The sequence below is a fragment of the Neopsephotus bourkii genome, unplaced genomic scaffold (genome assembly GCF_033783945.1).
Source record: "Neopsephotus bourkii isolate Nb327-2 ecotype Australia unplaced genomic scaffold, CSIRO-AGI_Nbou_v1 NB_196, whole genome shotgun sequence".
NCBI classification, from domain to species: Eukaryota; Metazoa; Chordata; class Aves; order Psittaciformes; family Psittacidae; genus Neopsephotus; species Neopsephotus bourkii.
The window spans coordinates 5,291,903-5,314,156 of NW_026900709.1; the positions used below are offsets into that span (position 1 = coordinate 5,291,903).

The following is a 22,254-nucleotide window of genomic DNA, read 5'->3' on the forward strand; positions in this document are numbered from 1 at the left end:
AGCAATATTTGAGAGGTTTGGAAAAAAAAAAACCAACCCCACATAAATTTCTACCCTATATGCACACTATAGCTGATTACCTACAGATTTTTAAACATGCAGAGGAGACCCGAAAGACAAATATATATGTATCTATTTAACTGAATTATCAGTTGTTTCCTGTAATTATCAGGTATGCATCTTTAAGACAGATTATCAGGTCCGTAAGAGTTGATTCAGGACTTCTAGAAACTTCCCAAGTTTTACAACAGACTAGAAAAAACCTTTACACGCAGACATTATGCCTTTATAAACCATTGTCTAAAAATGTCATGGGGTCCCATCTAGCTCTAACTTATCACACTTGCTAACCAGAGGGTCAGTTGTACTTAACCTGCTATCCGTAGTGGCAAAACCAACGATACAGAGCCTGGAAGTTCCCCAGGCAGGCCTTTCAAGAGCTGCATTAAGTTAGACATCATTTTTTTCCTGGATAGGAATTTGAGTTACTTTAGCCCCAAAACAAGAATCACAGTTATATACCAGCGAATCAGACATGGGAATTTCTACTTCTATACAAAAGGACTAAGCGTAAGTAGATCTGCACAGATCCAGTTGGAGAATCAGGCTGTAACAATTCACAGTTTTTCATTAACTTGTCAGTTTGCTTATAAACCAAATCCACAGGTTTTCTAGAACTAAATTTAAGAAGAAGATAATTTAAAATAAAAACCACAACAAACAAAAACAACATTTTACATTGCATCACAAATGGGATGTGGGTCAAGCTATTTTATACATGGGAGAACAGTAAATTACTGTCCTTAAATCAGAGGCAACCATCAGATGTAACTCACAGCCAAAAATTCCCCAGTGATTACTTCAGCTTGGAAGATCCTTTTCAAACCTGGAGGCAAGTAGCTGCTCTCCTCCAGCACTATATCAACTTGAGGGATTACATCAAGTACATATGAAGCTGACTATTTCCTTGGAGAAACCTTCCAAGGGGGAATTAAGATCATGCTTAAAAACAAACCAAAATCAACGACAAAAAAATCCCATCAAAACACAAATCCCCCTTCTCTTTATGCTCCATGAATAACAGTACATATGAAACTATAGCACAGCTCCAACAAAAGCAAAACATGTATTTGATAAATCTATACCAAATACTATTGCATATTTTAAGTAGCAGCAAGTATTCTTTGCCCTATAGCATTACAATTCAGACTGCAAGGAAAACATTAAGCAGGCTAACTTGCAGAAATAAGTAAACACACAAGGCTATCAAGAAACATACACATCAGGCCAGTAAAAACACAGTAGTTTGGAGTAAGAGAATACTATAAGTAAGTAAAATCAATGAATTAAATTAGCAATTCTCCTGAGTCAGGATTAACCTTTGTGTATCTAAAGAAATTACAAAACCAAAGAGTCACCAGAATGATTCAAATGCTTTACTGCAAACTCTGTAGAGATCCCAATGTTCCTAATATGTTGTAAAAAATGTCAAGCATCGTAATAGCGTAACATCTAATCTACTTAAGAAATTAACCCCTCCTGCAGAAGTCTACTAAGCCTTAGAAAAAGTCCACATACAGCTGCCTGTCAATTCAACTCACATCAGGTTAAAAACTGAACCTGTACTGCAATTTGAGTGCAGTCTGGTATCATAGTTAAGCCCATCTAGTGACTGGCAACCATGAAAAAGGAAAAGTTGACCCTCCCCAGTAATGCACATAATTCTCTCTCAATGTCTGTGCCATGCACTGACTTTCAAGCAAACCCATTTGGGAACTTCTTCCAGTGAGAGAGATTCAGAACCAAAGCTATACCTGCTGCCTAGGAAATCAACACCTTGAGAATAACTGATGAAGCACAGAGCTTATTCTATACACTTTAAGATCAAAGTCAGAAACAAAACTGAAAGCACAGTGTCTTCTTACATGTGATACAGTAAGATTTTAACAGTTCTACTTTGGAAAAGCGGAAGAATTTTTAACGTTATATGTGATAACCTCCAAAGTATGCAAAGGATTAGAATACAGGGCAACCTCCACAGGAATCTGGTGCTTGTTCATCTCTGAAGGACACTGCATAGTGCTTTTTGTTAGGAGAATGGAGAAAAGAGCTTTATCTATTGTAGAAGTGTATTGGGCCACCCCTACTGTACAATCTACCCATTTTGAGTCAATGGCTCACTTCCACATGCAGCTTTGTGTGGCTGCTCCTATAAATACAGCCAGTTTTTTTGATGCTTACAGAATGCTTTTGATGAAGTGTACATTAAAGACCAATAATATGAACTATATTCGAGGAGGAAAAGCACCTTATCTATGTGTCAGTCTTGCACCACATTTATAGAAAAAAAATTATAAATACAACCTATTCATTACTATGTATTTGCAGCCTTCTTGGAAGACTTTTGCAGATGTTAAAGCTTGCTTTGCTCATGTGGCTTAAAAAGGATACAGGCAGATAGTTCTGCTGTATCAATACAAATATAGTCCACACCTATTCCAGCTAGGATTACCCTACCAGTTCTGTTTCAGGACAAACCATCTCTCCCTTTCATATCATCTGCCTGGATATTAAAAACATTTTTAGAGTACTTGCACAAACACTCAAGATAGTCAGGTCATAGATACACAGCACACTACCTGCACTGATCCTCCACATGAACATTTAACAAAGGCACAGTGAGCATCTTAGCACAGTGCCCAGTGACTGTGCACACCCTCCAAGTGCTGCCCCATTCTGCCACTGTACTCTAGGATTCTCACATGAGCATCTGTAAAGCACACCTTGTGCTTACATTCACTCCCTGGTTTACTGTGCTTTGAGCGGGGAGGAGGTAGGGGACACAAAAAAATCAAGCACCACGTGTCTCTAAAATAAACTGGTTAGCTGCATTAAATACTGTGCATATTTATTCAAAGTAGAAGCCACCTGAACTAAGAGTACTAGGTTTCATTTCCATAGTGTTCCTGTCTCTCCCAAAGCAAACAAAACGCAGGGAATATAAGATTTCTCATGTTTATTTTTTAAAAGCTTAGATTTTTTCCTACTATGGCTCAAAAATTCTTACAATATGTAGGACTCGTAATATCTAAGCAGAAATTTAGTTATCAGAAACAGTAATAATCCTTAAACACCGAACGAGCAAACAAGTTTGATCCCTTAAACACCGAACGAGTAAACAAGTTCAAATTCATGCGAAAGCATTTTTCAGGTGGAAACAGTCACTCAATATTAAAATCAAATATAAAATTCAATTATTGAAAAGCTTCCCTCAAAAGGCATTGAAAACTATAATTTAAAAGTTTTTACCTGAACTTATTTATTTGGTATAAAGTGGCAGAATGTAAGACATAAGGCTGTTAAATCATTGGACCTGGAATCTTCACACTTAAAGCTACAATACTGTTCGCAAAGGAAGTCAGCCTTGCATTATGCATTTGCAAATTACAGCTGAAATCTAAACAGAATCTTAGCAAGCAAAAGCACTCTCCTAGCTCATGCTATGCGCACAAATCATAGAATCAATCAGTGAGGTTGAAAAAGGCAAGCACTGACTCCAATAATTAACCTAACACTGCCAAGTCCACCATAAGCACATATCCCTAAGTGCCACATCTACAGGTCTCTTAAATACCTTCAGGGTTGATGACTCAACCACTTCCCTGGGCAGCCTGTTCCAAAGCTTGACAAACCTTTTGAGGAAGAAATTTTTCATAATACCCAATCTAAACCGTCCCTGGAGCAACTGCAGGCCATTTCCTCTTGTCCTATCACTTGTTACTTGGGAGAAGAGACCAATATCCACCTTACTACAACCTCCTTTGAAGTAGTTGTAGGCAGTTCCCCTCCCCTGAGCCTTCCTTTCTCCAAAGTAAACAACCCCAGTTCCCTCAGCCACTCCCCACAAGACCTGTGCTCTAGGCCCTTTGTCATCTTTGTTGCCCTTCTCTGGGCACGCTTGAGCATCTCAATGTCTCTTGTAGTGACAGGCCAACCTGAATGGAGTATTTAAGATGCAGCTTCATCACTGCTGAGTATAGGGGGACAATCACTTCCTCAGTCCCTCTGGCCACACCATTACTGATACAGACCAGGATGCTGCTAGCCTTGGCTGCATGGGCACAAGCTGGCTCATGTTCAACAGCCCTCAGTCAGCACACCCCCAGTTCCTTCACTGAAGAGCAGCTTTCCAGCTGCTCTTCCCAAGCCTGTAGCATTGCGTGCAATGGGACTGTTGTGCGTCCTTACTCTGAACTAAATTTACATTCAATCCTTTGATCCAGAATGTTCATATTTCAGTAAGAAAAACACCTTTGTTTAATGTAATTAATACTCTGGGAAAGACAACATGACAAGGTGGTCAGAACTACATAGGAAACATTCTTCCCCACCACCCACACACTTAAACAAGACAAATGGAGAAAGGAACCCACACAACTTGCTTCCAAACACAGATGAACAAACAAGCAAACACACAAACAAGAGCAAACCCCCCCCTCAATTTTAATTTTTGTTGATGAGCTATTCTCTAGTGCAGAGGTTTAAAAGACGGAATGGAAAAAGGCTGGGTATTACATTCAGCAACTTAATAACAACATCTGCTCAGGAAGGTGTCAGCATCCAGAAAAGAAACAAAGACATTTGACCACACAGAAGTACAAAGTAAATCTGAAAACATTTTAGTAGAATACACAAAACTGGTAACATGCTCTTACTTGAAATACTGGCCTATATTTGATTCAAGCAACCTAAAACCAAAAAGTATAAGGTAGAAAAGCGGTTAAAAGGTAGTTAATGACAAAGATAATGAAAAACAACTTCTAAACTGAACATGGGAATAATTTTAAAAATTCAAAGAAAAAAGCAAAACCAAAACCAAAACTCCGTGTCTTAGGACACGTAATTAAGTGGTAGATAAGGTAGAATGGATTTTTTGGTAACACAGTAATACAAAATAAAACATTTAAATGTAGCAAGGTAGAAACTTTAAGACTGCCAAGAGTATACTGTTTCTCATACTGAGAATAGAATTCATTATCATAAAATACCATGAGTGAAAAAAAGGACTGTATTCTAGATAAATATAGTTCTAGATAAAACATGTTTTACACAGTTCCTTCTTCTGTAGAACAAGAAAACTGACAAAACTTACTGGCGTAAACTAGCACTTAATTAACATGCCTTACAAAAAGCTTCTCCTAGAAGTATATCCCTCCCTAATCGCTCAGTATATAGGCAGATACAGCTTCATCTGGCTACTGTCAAGCTACATACTAGACTACATATTAAACAGCCAAGGTATGGTCTGATTTCCACAATGGAGAAGTGGTTGACTCCTAGGCTAATCTGATGCCAAGAGAAAGTAAGATCAGCCTCAGGAATATTTGATTTTCATAGATTACCTCTTGTACTTACTTAAAAGTACGATTTATTATATTATATATTTATTAAAATAAACATATCCCTTCTATCCATTTATATAAACATACTATTCTACCACAATCAGACTTGATAAACAATTATATAAGCTGACATTTTGGTAAAGACATTACAAATAAATAAATATTTTAAAAAATAATAATCTGAACTACAACTGCAACTTGGTGCTAGAAACACATACAAGCATTCTGCCAGAACTCTCATGGTCATACAGCTCCACAGCATAGAGAAACAAACTTCTGCAAGGTACAAAGCTGACAAAAGAAGAAACGAAACACCTGAACAGTTATTAATTTCAATCATCAGCTCAAGCACTCTCTTTAATAAAAAGAGAGCTCTCTTCCAACTCCAGCTCTTAGGTAATTTATTTGCAAGCTTAAGCAGACAGACACGCATTCCAACTTTAAAATATAAACGCTGACATATTCTATATGTGGGATTTAGTTGCCAGCCTCATTAGAAAAGCCTTAGTCACGCAAAACAACTTGGATAAGACATTTCTTCCCAGCCAACTCTGACTCACTAGTAATAATCAGCCCAAAAAAAACTTTTTTGGGTATCAGCAACAAAGTCATGTGAAAACTATGTGAGAAAGCCTTACCACACTGAAGTCAAAGATGATTGATAATATTTCTGTAAACCTTCACTGTACCATACTTGCACAGCGAGCTCCATTTCTGACCAAAAAGGTTACATCTTTATCAGCTGCTGGGAGAAAAAAGGGGGTAAAAAGACAACCCATCTGTTCCAAAAAGTCTCCTGTAAGTAATTTTGAACCCTAGATTACCTTCTGTGCCTTTTCAAGCACCAGAAAGCTCAGCTGTCAAACCTTCTATCTTTCTACAATTACTACAGTGAAACTGTGCTTCGCAGGTACAAAATTGCTGAAGACAAACAGGGCAATGTGACTGAAGAAACAACACTGAAAAGAAACACTTTCATAAAGAGATTTAAAAATAATTTTAAAGCTGATGTTTACATTGTACTGTACAGAGTAGTTGTAGAAAGCTACAGAAGTCAGGTGACTCTAGAGAAAAATTTAAGTCCTGTTTGCATCCCAGTCTAAGAACCTGAATAAAACCAATTGTACACTTGTAGCTAAGTCCCCTCTTAGGAGTTCATGCAATGAATAAAGCAGAAAAGGGAAGAGTTAAGATAATCAAGAATGTGGAAGGAGACATCTATCTTCTGTGTATGAGGAAAGCACTCCTCTACTTTACTTACAGGATTTGGGAAATCATAATAAAGAAATTATCCTGCAGCCTTAAATACAGCAAGACACTTGTCAATTATCCTATTATAGAGACCAAACACACTTATATATGTACACACATACAGACACATAGGTTAGTCATAGAAATGTTACCTTATTCTCTCAGCACCAGTTTCCTTAGAAACAACTTCATGTAGTCATCCTACACTAAACCTAAAACATTCTCTTGTCAGGATCCTGTGTGATAAGCCATCCTACACTAAACAATACAGCCCTATCCTCCCTTTGCATCTGTTCATATGCAATAATTCTTCCTATGCTAGTTTGTCTGCAGCTCATGAATTTCTTTACTTATGAAAACATTTCCATGCAAATTACTTTCCGTGTAACCCTACCGCTCCCAAACACCTTCTTGGTTCACAGTTTTGGTTCATGAAGTAAATCAAATCTAGAAACACTTAACTAAAGATAGAAAACGCATAGTAAAAATGGAAGGGGGAGGGGGGGGTAGAAAAATCTAACCACAAACTAACACTTTGAGAACCGCAGTTAAGGGACACACAGTGCTAAGTACTAAAAATGAACAATCACGACCTAGGAGAAATCTTGAAACAGAATTTCTGTGGGAACAAAACAAAACTCAAACACAAAACAAAATAAATCAACAGAAAAACCCACACCACCAAAGCCCCCTCAACACACACTGTAGAACAGGGCTAGAAACACACTGAGAAAGATCACTCTTGCCTGCAAAGGGAAGAAATGCTTGCAGAAATTATTCCAGGAATACAAACTCTAGATTATAAGCAGCTTCCCGTATCTGAGCTGTAAAACCATCACTTGATAGAAATAAATGTCTTATGTTATGAAAATAGACATGAAAAGTGAAGTCCTCTATCAATTCCAGACTAATAAAATACCAATACATATTTCTCAGTGCAGTATCTGCTACCAACTGTAATTCACACAAACTGGCATTTAGGCTACATGTTCATTAATTTATTTACATAACCTCCTTTCTTCTACCCTAAATATTCCCAAAGAGATCTAACCTACAGGATTCTCTGCTGAAAGTAACAAAATCCCTCATTCTAATTTTCCCAGCTTCCAGATGGTAAAGCTTTCAGCTCTACAAAGGAAACAAAGCTGAGGTGACTGATTTCCCCCCACCAATACACTTAAACATCCACAAATTCTTAAATGAGTGGAATCTTCAAATTTATCTGAATTTACTTCAATTACAGATAAAAGTGTCATGTTACTGATTTTTTAAAATGATACAGTACGAATAGGAAGTTCCAATATAAACTTCCAGAGTTAAAGATCCATGAGCATTACAAAGTATTCCTTTTATTGCACAATGCCATAAACTTCATACATGTCACTCAGATTAATCATTCACATGTAAGATGCATGGGTTTCAAGGATAAAATAAATTCTATTTCCAATTGTTACTTCACAGGAAACAACTTTTCTTTTTCCATTTCATACATCAGCATTATTTCGGTGTCGGTCATTTTCAATCTCACACTTGTTTTCTGAAAGTTAGAAAATAGTTAAAACTGCAAAGAACAATCTCACAAAATGAAACCCAGTTTTATTTTGCATTGTAAATCAGTACTTCTACGCATAAGAAATGAAGCATATTTCTGACCATTTTATGTCTGTACAAAACAATCCATTGAATGCTATTTTCACATCCACTGTCCACAGTTGACCCAACTGATTAAGGTGACTGTGGTATAAAAATTGATGCTCATGACCAAACCTTCTAATTTCACTAGGATTCCTCCAGATGACAAAATTACATGGCCCTTGTTGGACTCCCTCCTTTTCACAGCAAACAGGCAAAGAAAATGCTTCTACAGAAAGTGCAAACTTTTTTAATCACCTTATTAGAAGCCCTCATGATATGCCAAAACTCAGCTTACAATAATTGGCATTCTCTGGCCTATGACATGGAAGTATGATACCTTTTTGTGAAATAACTGTATGAGAATTAAAACAGTAGTAAACGTAAACAAGTGCAACAACTACACCAGTCTTCCCTTTTGTCTTGGTATGAGTTTAATAATTAATCTTCACTGTTGAATAGTTAAACACAATGCATATTGTTTACAGAGTCATTACTCTTCTACTGTTAAAACAATATTAGAACAGAATAGACTCACCAGTTGTAAGGAAGGACTAATTAATATTTTACTGTGAAGCAAATTTTTTTATATATTTTTTAAATAGTGAAGAGCACTAAATTAGTACCAAATTGGATGAGGAGGGTGTTTGTGTTTTGTGGTGTTTTTTAATCTGAAACTTAAAGTCTTATTTCTGGTACAAAACTTTGCTTAGGAACATAACGCAAACCCATCACAAAAGACTTAAAAGAACATTTTATGCACCCTGTTAGGTAACACTTTCCACAATACTTTTCATTTATGTAAGATACAGATCAGTATTAAAAAATGAAAGTATTAAAAAAAATCCACATGCAAACAAACAAAACACACCAAAAAAAAAACCCAAAACAAAACACCACAACCCACAAAAAAGCAGCCTTCCACAGGTATAGACTTGATGACCTCAATTGAAATTTAAAGTTTAACCATGACAAGTGCAAGGTCCTACACCTGGGTCAGAGCAATCCCAGGCACAGCTATAGGTTGGGCAAAGAATAGATTCAGAGCAGCCCTGTGGAGAAGGACATGGGGGTGCTCATCAATGAGAAAATGAACATGAGCTGGCAGTGTGCGCTTGCAGCCCAGAAAGCCAACCGTATCCTGGGCTTCATCAAAAGGAGCATGACCAGCAGGTCCAAAGAGGTGATCCTACCCCTTTACTCTGCTCTTGTGAGACCTCACTTGGAGTACTGTGTGCAGTTCTGGTGTCCTCAACATAAAAAGGACATGGATCTGTTGGAACAATTACAGAGGAGGGCCACGAGGATGATCAGGGGACTGGAGCACCTCGCGTATGAAGATCGGCTGAGAAAGTTGGGGCTGTTCAGCCTGGAGAAAGCTGCGTGGAGACTTCAGAGCAGCCTCCCAGTATCTGAAGAGAGCCTATACGGATGCTAGGGAAGGTCTCTTCATTAGGGACTGTAGGAACAGGACAAGGGGTAATGGGTTCAAACATAAACAGGGGAAGTTTAGACTGGATATAAGGAGGGAATTCCTTACTGTAAGGGTGGTGAGGCACTGGAATAGGTTGCCCAAGGAAGTTGGGAATGCCCCATCCCTGGCAGTGTTCAAGGCCAGGTTGGACGAGGCCTTGGGTGATATGGTTTAGAGCGAGGTTTCCCTGCCCATGGCAGGTGGGTTGGAACTCAATGATCTTAAGGTCCTTTCCAACCCTAACTATTCTAATATTTTATGATTGAAATGCACAGCCCTATTTCTCCCTCCCTAACACTGCGGAAACCAGACCAAGAGCAAGATATTAGATGCATACTACAATTTTCATGCATATTTTCTACTCATATAGCCTGAACAAAATTTAGTTTTTTGTCAAATACTGCCCTAATGTACATTCAGGATGCATAAGTGTTTCAAGAGTACAAAAAATTACAGATTTAACAGGCATTGAAAATCACAGAATCATAGAATAGTTAGGGTTGGAAAGGACCTTAAGATCATCAAGTTTCAACCCCCCTGCCATGGGCAGGGACACCTCTCTCTAAACCGTATTACCCAAGGCCTCGTCCAACCTGGCCTTGAACACTGCTTCATGGGTACCATTCCTCAAGTTCATTTGGTGTGGAGGGAGGAATGGAATTTATTTGTACACGGCCAATTTTAAAATGTTTTGGGTTTTCAAACATATTTTCTTGCACTCAAACAAAACAATAGCAGAAATTCTTACTGAGGACTCAATGTTCTAAACTTCAGCCATTTTTACATAACCTCACCCATACACAGAGAACTCTGGGGTTTTATTTATAATACTAAATAGTTTTCCTGCTAAAAAACAAATTTCAAAAGCAGTTGGCAGGAAAGTGGTTTTTCTTCTCTCAAGTCTCCTAATGAAATTTACCTTTGGAAAAAGACTGGAGATGGCCTTATATGCAACCATATCAAGGAGCTATACTGCTTTTTGCAACATTAATCTTCCTCAGCAGATTTTATATATTACATCTACTTCAAACAGAAATACACCCACATGAAATATACTAAATGAACAGTTTCTTTATCCTTTTACAGGAAAGTGTCACTGCTCAACTATGTAACATGTGTAATCTTGTACTTCATTAATTATATTGGTAATACAGGAAAATCAGTTCATTCTCTTTAACTACACCATCAAACATTTTTAATCAAAGCCTGAGTATAATTAAACAGCCTGTTAAGTGTCACTTTTCTGCTTCCCTACACAACTGTGCTGACAGAAAGCATCAGCATTTATCAAAGCTCAAGAACCAGACCCCTGAAATTCTTAGATTACACAATTTTGTTGTAAGAAATACACTCATCTAACATCCTTCATGCAGCATGCTTCACAAAACAAGTGCAGCCTTTCAAGGGCAACTTAGATAGAAGGTTTAGAACTACTGAAGTTACTGGAATGCAGACAGTGAATCTGCAGAGAGAGCATTAAGTAACTTCTCAAAAAGTAGGGTTCATCAGGTATAAAGCCAAAACAAAAAACAAACAAGCAAAGAAGAACAACCCACCTAACCCAAGACCACAGCAACAAAACCCCACTAACCTAAAACCAGCCTATACAGTCCACATGAGACTACTTCAGTATGTGAGAAAACGGTTCTGAACAAAATACAAATCCAGACCTAACACCCTGGTACTGGCAATTATGTACATGTTTGCAAATTAAGATGATTATGTAATAATTATCCCTTGTCAGTGAGCAGCAGGAGTTTCATGCTTGCTTTTGTCTCATCTGTCAGCTACCCAGTTGGCACACAGAAAGGACATTTGCAACAATACTTTAGAACTGATTAGGAAACAAAATTGCTGCTACATTTAAATAATTGAAACCAAGAAATAGGATTGTAACTTCAAACATTCTCCTGCAATAAAAAAGTAAACGCTAATAAAAACTTTTTTTCCATAGGTGGGGTGCATATGAATAAACATGCAGAATTTATTTACAGCAACATTATGCATTTCAGAAAGGTAAAGTCTACATTCACAGAGACATCACAATCCATTAAAAGCATTACTAAATGCTTTGCATTTAGTATAAATCCAGCACACATTACTAAAGCAGAATGCCCAAATAGTTCATAGAAATAGCTATAGCTATCAATGGCATTTTGCATAAAGCCAGTACATGTAGAAAAAAAAAACATTTTATCTATCAAAAACTACTCATTGGAACATGAATTTGAAATACTTCAAAAACTTGGTACAGCTTAAAACTTATTAAATAGTGATTAAGGTTTCCTAATTAGCATGTTTATGTCCATCTAAGATTTGTTCCTCCTCTCTCTCAAAGACCAAAAATTTATTAACAAAGTAAGTTATCAAATACAGTCTCTGGTACATTACAATCCATGGCAGTATTATTAGTAGAAAAGAGCAGTTGACCACTACCACACCCTCACATATGCTCACGAGCCAAATGTGGTAAAATCCTTACAAAACATTTCAGAAAAATGACAAGCAGCCACACTGAAGAAACTCTTTCCTAACAGCTAGGAAAAGCCAAATAAAACCAGCCCTGTTGAACAACAGATTATTTTAAAGCTTTCTGCATTTATTAGATTAAATTTACATCTACAGGCACCCTGCTCTTGACCTAAATTTCCTTGAACATTCTTCTCCTTTCTTACATTGAGCCTGGTGTCCTGTCTTTAGCACAGACCAGTATCTGCATGTCTGAGAAAATGAGGCACAGTGGAAATAAAAAAAACAACAAAAACAAAAACAACCTTTGAACACTTGGTTAATTATACATTGCCAACTAAAGTAAAGGGACACACACACACAAAACACCCTGTGACAATCAGTAAAATAGTTGATTACACAATTTCAGAAGCATCAATGCCAATTAGTATACCAGCCACTGACCCCTAACTCAGTCTGAAATCCATCCACTTACTTTAACCTGAGTGCAACTTTGTGCACAACGAATGTGAAATCCCACTGTTGTACATTTACTTTTCTGCCTTAGCAGCATGAACTTCAATCAATTTAAATACTGAAGTAGCTAGGGGGAGAAGGTAAAATTACAAAGTTATTGTGTAAGCATTATTATGGACTCTACTAGAGCATCTCCAACAATTTTACTAAAAAATCCAGAGTTTCAGTTTGAGCAAACTTGGCGATTTAAAAACTAGACAGAAGATGCTAACATTTTAATTTCAATTAAAAGAATAAAATAGCACTGTAGCTTCAGTTTTGCCATATTAAGCGCAAACATTAACTACTAAAAGCCATAGTACAGTTGTAGCTAACTGAAAGGATTTAAGCTATACAAAGGAAAAAAAAAAGGAAAATACACATTTTTTCAAAGAGTTTAGTGCAGTAATTCCTGGAGCATAAGATACGTGTCTATTACACAACTGCCATCTGAATGATTTAAATATTCAGATGCCTCAAAAATACTTTTCTATGGCTGAAGCGACTGTAACAATCCAACAGTTTCTTTTCAGTATATACAAAGAATGACTGTTTATGTATTTTCACCACTGATGCAGAAAAGGTACGCATCCTGCGATGGCAGCAGTTATTCTCACTACAATTCATAACACAATTAACACCTGAACACGCAAAAGGTCATCTCAGTTATTTCTGCAACTGGCCCTTTGGAGACTCAAGGCCAAAAGGCCATGCCTAAACTCTTCACATTCCAGCAAAACGGTGGACAAACAGTCAGGTCAATTTTACTTTTTTTTTTTGTTTTTTTTTTTCATTCATTGCTTCAAAATTCAAACACTTGTTATGGAGAGGAGAGACAAAATTCTTGTTCTCTCCTTCTCTCCCAAGACAAACAAAAAGCAACCTAGGAAGTTCTCTTACTCCACAGATAAGCAGACTTCTCAAACTCACCTGGTATTTACATTAACCTGGGTGAAGGCAAAGTTGAAGAGTCACAGCACATGAAGCAAGCCTTGGCATATGCACAGACTTAAGCAAACGGAAAAGGTAGCAGCCTGCTAGTAGCCATCCTGTTCACTGGAGAATCATGAAATGCATGTGACAGCAATGATTTAAAGGAAGGGTTGCTGTCAAACAATGTCTATGAAAATAAACAACACAGAAATGCAGCTTATGAATGCTTAGCTTAAATTAGTTCTGTAATTTAGGTATTTCTCTTCTACATTCATTCTCCAGCCTAGAATTCCCATCCCTACTTGTATTTCCATACTTAACTGTTTAAGAGACTTCGCTACTTTGACATCGTAAGATTTGCACTGCAATCTGCTGCAGTTCATTAACATGAATTAAGCTATTAGAATGGCTCAAGTGAAGTCTGACAAAATCAGCACCTCTTTCTGGCAATCTTCCTAAGAAATTACCACAAATATGGTTTAATAACTTCTAGAAATTTGTGGCTTCTAGAAACATAGGGATATTACTATCTGAAACTATTGCACAGATGCAACACTGAAGAGAGACCATGAGGTATTGTGGTTTGTCAGTTACATAATTATCAAACAGAACAGACACGCACTTAATTGAGAAGCAGCTCTGGAAGCTCAGCAATTTTGTCTAAAGCCTATTCTATGCTAAGAACAAGAAACAAGCAGCTTAGGGGGAAAAAAAAAATACATGCACATAAGGAACTAGTCATTTTTCCATTCCACATCTAAACCCCCCCTGCTCTCCTCTGAGTCCATATTTAGCTCACGTCTCTATGCTCTTGAGCTCAACTGAACATCTTTAAAAAAAGCAATGGAAAGTTCTCTACTGTTACACACTGAGAAATATGAGCTTTTGCTAGGATAAATCCCTCGCCAGCATGCCTTACGTATCTATGTAAAAGGGCACCTTACTGCTACTTAACAAACTCCTCAATCACTACTTGTGTAAGTTCATTACAGTAAATGGACTTCAACCACTCATCTATCTCGCTGCTGTTACTAAAATATTAAGATTCTGAAAATATATTACCACCCCCTCTTACTCTTATACTACCACTGTTGTACAAAGACTATCAAGACTAGGTTCCAACTATAAACACATGCATTAGCTATATCTGCTAAGTTCAGTTTTACATCTTTCAGCAAAGCAACATGTTCACAGAGGAAGCCTGGGAAAAAAAAATAAAAAATAAAAAAATCACATTTTAACCTTAATTTTGAAGAAGTAAATACAACTTGACTTCAACTGTGCCAGAAGCATGAAGAATTTTCATTTGTAAAATTTGGAGAGTGGGTATCCACACCTATCAAGTTATCTCACATCTTACATTAAGTTATGTACGGGTAATGAAGATCAGTACAACCACCATTCTAAGCAGGGGGCTTTCTTGTAAATTACTACTTTTAACTGCATGTGTGTTTTCAACCATAAAGCATGGGCAACAGCAGTCATATGCAGAAGCAACATATACTATTAAAAAAAAAAAAAAAAAGTATGTTCCTAACCTGGAGTAATAAAGCAATATTAAAACTCAAAAGTTGAGCATTTAGATTTTTCTTCTTTGCCCTACTCTGATGGAACACACTAGGTTGCTTGCTAAATTTGTCACTCCATACCCTTCATAACTAACTTTACATAAAAGCCTCCTTCCTTCTGAAACACGTCTCAGCTAAAAGGTTATTGACCCTTCTGTGTTCAGCCATTATGATGTTGCTACCACATTGTCTAAAGCAGGTGGTGAAACTACCAGTGTTGCTTACACTGGTCGTAAGGTATCAAGATTTTCACAAAGTTCATGTTTAAAAAGTATTTGAAAAACAAATAAGAATTTCTAGCTAATTTGTTGTCACATGCAGGAAGTATCCTATTTAAGACAAATCTTCAAAATCTGGTGCTTAGGGTATTCAGGAAAGTTGCTGAAATAACTATAATGAGCTTCAGATTTTTTTTTCTAAAGCACATTTTCTACCTTGTGGCCCTATTAGAACACAGTGAGGCATGCAGAGGGGTTGCTCTCCAGCCTCTCCTAAAGCTCAAGATATTCATAAACCTAAAGGAGACAGAAAGGACGTAGCAGAAAATAAGAAGAGGAGATGGAAAGAAGAAACAGACACCAGAATTCTCAGAAATATGGTGACAAATATCAGAAATAACCATATTATCATAGAATATTATTTGAATAAAAAGGAAATAAATGAAGCCAAGAGGGAGGAAACAACCACCAAAGAACACTCAAGCAGATTTTACACATATCTTACTTCATTATCTCCCAACCCAGTATCTTCTCAGCTGAATGGCCATGAAAAATAAGATCATTCTTTTAAACTGTCTCACTGTATTTCCAGATAGATGTAGATGTAGAGTAATTCCCTCAGCCCAAATACGGTTGAAGGCATGGCAAAAGAGGGGAAGAAGACCCTACATGTAATGACATTTCAAAGTTCATAAACTACTAAATGTAGAGAATGAAAATATAAAAAGATCCCAGAATTATCAATATTGCCATGTATGAATCAGCAAACCAGTCACGTAGCCTTCACAATGTCCATGTCACACATTTCGCTTAAATATAATTCAGAGGAAAAGGTGTAACTATTTAAAGAACTCATGAACCATACATCACACAGACAATCTGTATTCTAACAGACCTAACTAATTCAGTTTTCTGAAAAATCACAGTAAGTAAAATAAAAACATTGTAAGATTAGCTAAATTATGGAGATTACACACAACAACAGAGTTAGCATTTCTGAACTGCAGAATTCACAGTTAGTCAAACCACCTATGAAACTTACACAATATAAAATTACATGTTGTTAATTACTCTGTAGGAAAAAAAGAAGAAACTAAAAAAACCACAAAAATACCCTAACAAATAAGCAAAACAAAAAAACAACCACAGAACATGCAGAAAGAATGAATTCATGGAAGAGTTTTAACAGGTTTGAAATGATCCAGCCATCTCCATCAGGTCCTATGCTGAACAGCATTATGCAGCCAGGGAACTTTCCACTAATGCTATTCAATACTGAGAGAAAATAAATAATTTAATAAATAGTCTGCTTGCTATTGTTATTCACCTGATGTTTTATCTCACTACCCTAGTGGGATCTCCTTCCAAATGTCTCTGGCTTTCTTATTTTCACACAAAAGGAAGTTAATAAATTTGAGCCATAAAATCCATAGTGCCTTACAGAATCACATGAGGAGGTCAAGGTGGCAGATCTGACATAGGCAGTAGGCAGCAGAGGCAAGCTGGACTGCCTGCAGAAGATCAAAACACAATCAAGTAAAGACCAAAAAGGTGACTTGCCAATGACAGTTCTGTCTTTTTAAAAACCATCTGAATTGTGGTTATCCACCTTAATAATATTTTATTAGTAATTACAAGTGATTCTCTCATTAATATTTTCAAATATAATCCATAGTATGAGAAACACATGATTTCAGAGAAAACGGTATCTCATGGTGACAGTAATGTTGCTGTGGAGTTCAGCCTAATCCTTCATGAGGGTACATGAGATGCAAATTACAGTGGCACTAAATTAAAATATTCAGATTAGCTTAAAAGTTTTTGTTAGACAAATATGATCCATGACCACATAATTTATTCTTCTTCAAACATTATAAATGGACATAAATGTCACATAACAAACATCTGTAGCACACAATTTCTATCTTCTCTGGCTCCAAGGAAAGCAGAACATTAAAGAGTTTGTGCCCAAATTCATAACATTTGACAGAAAAATATAACATTAACAGAAGAATGACTAATTGCCACACAGCAATTTTCCTTACAATACAAAAATTTTACCATTATTCATAACCTGCAGCATGTGTTGGAACAGCTTGCAATCTGTGTATTACTTTACCCAGCCCCCAATCATGGTTTCTATGTTCTCTTTTCCGCAGGATTGCTGGCAAAAGAGAACTGTGGTTTACAGTATGATTTTACTCCATAATTATATTTTATTCCATCAGAAGTGCCCTTTACCTCTTGAACTTATATTTCAAGTTTAGAAACTGAAGTCTGAATTCTACACAAAAAAAGGAGAGCAATAAGTGACTCCATAAATCTCTCCTGTGACTAAAGTTAAAAGACATTTTAAATTATTAGTCTTCTTATTAAAAGCATGAATTATCCAAGCCAAAGTGCAGAGAGACAAATTCAACCAACTCACTATTTTATCTACCATTAGTTATACAAACAAACTCACTTTCTTACTCTCAAAGAATCCTATCTGGGCACATACTGAAATGTAAGAAATTCAACTTAAACACAAGAAGAAAATTATTTAGAATGAGGTATTTAACCACTGGAACAAGTCACCCGTAGAGGTCATGAAGTCTCTGGCTTTGGAGATACTCAAAATCCAACTGGACAGTGTCCCAAGGAACCTGTCCTACCTGGCTCTGCTGTGAGCAAAGAGGCTGAACTACTTGATCACCAGAGGTCCCTTTAAACCTCAACCATCCTGAAATTCCATTTTTTAAAATCTCTGCTTCTGCCAAAGAAGACAACAGAAGAAAGGTTCAGGAAAAAATAAAACAAGAAATCATTCAGACAGTACCTGACACCTGCAAACTTTTTTAAAGGCATCATCTCTTTTATAGTTGCCTTTACAGCCTACATGAAAAGTCTGAACAATTTGTACAACTCAGACATTAATGTTTCCTTGGGCACAACTCTGCATAAAATTTTATCTACTTCAAGTAAGTAACTGCAAAGTAAACACTGTGGAACACAGCACTAAGTAACTCAAGAATTACTTCTCACAATTCTATTTGCAAATGACAATAACTGACTGAAGTAGTAAGTCAAACTGTACTACTGATGACTGTCCCTGCTGAGATCAATTCCCCCCAGAAGAGCTATGGTACTTCTTAAATGTCCATTTCTATGGCACTGATGTCCCTCCTGAAGAGTCAGCTAGGGAAGCCTCCAGCTTCGCTTCCTGATACTAGTTTGTATCTTGACATAAGGGAATAAGCATAAAGACAATTAATGGAACCTAAAATTATTTCCTTACCCAGACAAGTGTTTGAGTGAACACATTACCACGATCTTTAAAGATTCTAAACTCATATCAAACTGCCTGGGAAAGAACCAAACATTTCTGCCCCTCCTTATACAAAAAACAGGGAGTATCATATGAAGTTCTCTCACACACCAGGTTCAAATCTGAACAGAGGAATGACTTATTCACACAGCACAGTAAGTATGGTGCCAGAAACAACAGTAGGTGCAAAATTCATACACAACTCAAATGGGTTTAAAAATTATGTACACCCATGGAATAAAAATCTATACAAAACATCATCCCCACTGAGACTGGGAGAGGTGACCTAAGGCATAACCCTACACGCTTGCCTAGAAAGAAAGCTTAAGAATAAAGCACTGACTGTCACTGTTTAGCTATGGAGACAAGCAGAACTTGAAATGATAGTCCTGTCACATACCAGGATCCCAGAGCTTTAAACTTCAAGACAGAGCAGCAGATTAGTCCAGTATGGCTGCTCTTGTGAAGAATGTTCTTTGAAAGAAAGTAAGACTGTTGCGCCAGCACATTACTTTTCCAAAAGAGAGGTGAAATAGCAGCTTTAGATTGTGATAGGAACCACAAAATATTTAGCTCCCTAATGCCAACAGAGAAAATAATTTGCTTCCCCACTTTTCATAGGTTTTTTTTAAAACATCCAAAGAAACAAAAGTGGACTAAAAGATCTTTTTCATCACTATTGTAATTAAAGCAGGACTGACCATTTCATTGAACTGACAAAAGGCTTCCAATGACTTACAAATTACTACTAATACAAATCCAGAGAAAGTAACATGAAATTTCAGGCAAAAAAAGATAGAGTGGTTAAGTGGTTCAAATACATATTAGGAAATGGGGGGTGGGGGGGACACATGAGACGATACATGACAACAATACACCACACAGACACAGACACACATACACAAATAAAACCCTACCCAAACACACAAAAAGACAAAAAAACCTCACAACCCTTTTTTGCAATCCCAAAACTGACAATACTTCAAGTCACTGTCAGTCACACAGCCCTCTACTCCAGAAAACAATCATGAAGAGCATACCACTAAATACAGCTCAGTGCTAGAGAGAATGTTATATGCACAGGCAGAGAAGAACAGAACTCATACTGTATCTCACAATGTGTAATCCAGAATGCATATCAACACAAATTTCTGGAAACATGGGCTTTTGAAAGCTATTAAAGAAAGCCCTGCCATCTTCCTTTAACCTAAAACATAAGCAGGAATCTCAGCTAATCATTACTAAGCATAGCTGGACACCTGCTAACATAACTATATCCTAGAACACTTAATCTTTTCAGTAATTGTCCCCTCCATAAATAGTACCAAAAAAAAAAAAAAGGTAACTGACTAAATCACAAAAAGTACTGATTATTTGTACAGGGAGTCCAAATGACCTTCCCTTCCTAAAGGTCATACAGCATTTTCTACACAAGATGAAAATTCCTTTTCTTTATGTTAGCTCCTTATTAATTTCTCCAGGCTGACACTGCAATTATGGTGAAATTTCCTCTCAAAAACAGATTGCAGCCCCCTTGAAATTATGCAGACTCACTTATTTGATGAGGATACAGGTTCAAAAAGGTTCCTATATTCCCAAAACACCACATCCTTCATATTTGCAATCTTATTTTTAAAAGAAAAGAGTATGGCACATGCTGAAAAAAGGGAAATTCAACAAGCAAAACATTAAGCAACCTCAAGCAATTTATCAACTGCACACAGTTTTTCCTATGAAGAGTTTTTACCTACTTGGGTAGGGGTAAACAGATACCCAAAACCTCGTTAAACCTTGAGAATGATAGCATATTTGAAGACAAATCTTACTGAGTGTACTCCTCTGCTACAATTCTGCTCAGCCACAATAGGTCACATAAAGTCAATATTCTGTGATAAGAACTGAATACTACGTTGATAGACTCAGCAATACCAGTCAAGTATGGATTCATGCATAAATAATCAAGTCATGCTTCCAAGCTCCAGAAAGAAAACAACACAAACAAACAAATCACAGACAAACCCAGGACTTTGTATTTTTCGTTCAAAATATAAAACCAAAGTGCCTGGCATCCAGCATGTCTATGAGTCATTGGAAATTTTTCTCTGAGGAAAATACACTCCTCAGCAACGCTGGACTTTGAACACATACACATTAACTTTCAGCTACACTAAGAAACAGGCAAAACTTTGGAGGTATCTGAGAGAAATTCATCCCTTATAAGACAGAGATTTAGGCACCTCATGAATAAAAAGCTGTCCTGCATTTCCACCCCACCCAATTACAGAAAAACAAATGTGTCTCCTCTCATTCTGACACTGCATCTGCAGAGATGAGACTGCTCTGAATCTTACAGACTTTATCTTACAGTAAAAAACATTCAATGCTGAAACCAGACAGAGGGAGTCTGTATTAAACAGATGGCACACTATTTAGAACAGTTTCACTGTTAATAACATGATAATGACATTCCCCTTTGGAACTCTTCTCATGCATTTCCAGTATCCCTATAAAAAAAACCCAAACCCTGAAACCTAGAAGCTTTACATCAGGATATTTAAAAAAAAAAAGGGCACGACAGCCTACCCTAAAATTCAGCCAGTATAATCTATAGTGTTTATTCTTGTCCTTATTAAGAGCATCAGAAATTAAGATAACAGAGTTTGCATTCTGCTCTAAAGAAACAGCATTATTGAATCATCAGCAACTGATGAATAATTTCAGCCTTTTTAAGTCACTGAGTAGTTAACTTTGAACAGCTTCTTTTCGGAGGAAAGGGTCTGTGTACTTAACCTTGGGGAAGATAAAAAATAACTGAATTATCCCTATACCAATGCAAACGACACTTCACAATTACATAGGCACAGCATGCAAAATGCCAAGCTCCCCAGAGACAGGTGCTGAATGGAACCAAGCGACCTTCTCGTTCAAGAAGGAGCCCTCAAGTGAATTCTTAACTTCCACTTACCTTTCAATGCAGTCCCAGGATCTCAGGACGTCTCCCTGCTTCTCCTATGGAAACAAAGCGCGATGCTCTTTTAAGATGTATCCACTGAAAACCACAAGCCTGCTCCTGATGCCAGGGCTTGCGAGCACTTCCGATTTCCCTAAAACTTCTTGCCCCCCGAGGGCGGACGGGCAGGCAGGCAGCTGGAGGGCACTGCCCCGGCCCCCGCCGCCGTTCCACCGCCCTCCGCTGTCAGGGCCGGGGGTGAGCGGGCCCGGGGCTTACATAACCGCCGGGCGCGGGTATGCTCCCCCCGCCGCCTGAGGGGAGAGGGAGGGGGAAAGCGGAGGCCGAGCGCGGGGGGGGGGAAACGGCGGCTCGCGCCCCCGCACGCACAGACCCCGCGGGCTTCCATCCCTACTTGCGCAGCAGGCAGCGACCGGAGGGCAACGGCAAAGGAAGATCAAGCAAGGTAGAGGGGAGCCCTGGTGCTGGTGCCAACCCAGGCCCAGCGCCCACCGTCAACACCACCACACCATCCCCAACAGCTTAAGTACCAAC

At 37.6% G+C, this 22,254-nt stretch overlaps 1 protein-coding gene across 4 annotated transcripts in view; it reads right to left on the bottom strand.

Annotated features, from left to right (window-relative positions):
* LOC133225299 (hyccin 2) overlaps positions 1-21,840 on the bottom strand; it is a 76,408-nt gene extending 54,568 nt beyond the window's left edge. For 2 of the 4 annotated variants that reach the window (XM_061377554.1, XM_061377526.1), the window contains exon 1: positions 21,715-21,840. The gene's annotated coding sequence lies outside the window, so the exon portion shown is untranslated. Of the gene's footprint in view, positions 1-13,653; positions 13,904-16,883; positions 16,954-21,714 lie in introns of those variants that run through there. The other 2 variants (XM_061377517.1, XM_061377535.1) reach the window with 2 other exon arrangements.
* Between the last annotated feature and the right edge of the window lie 414 nt (positions 21,841-22,254).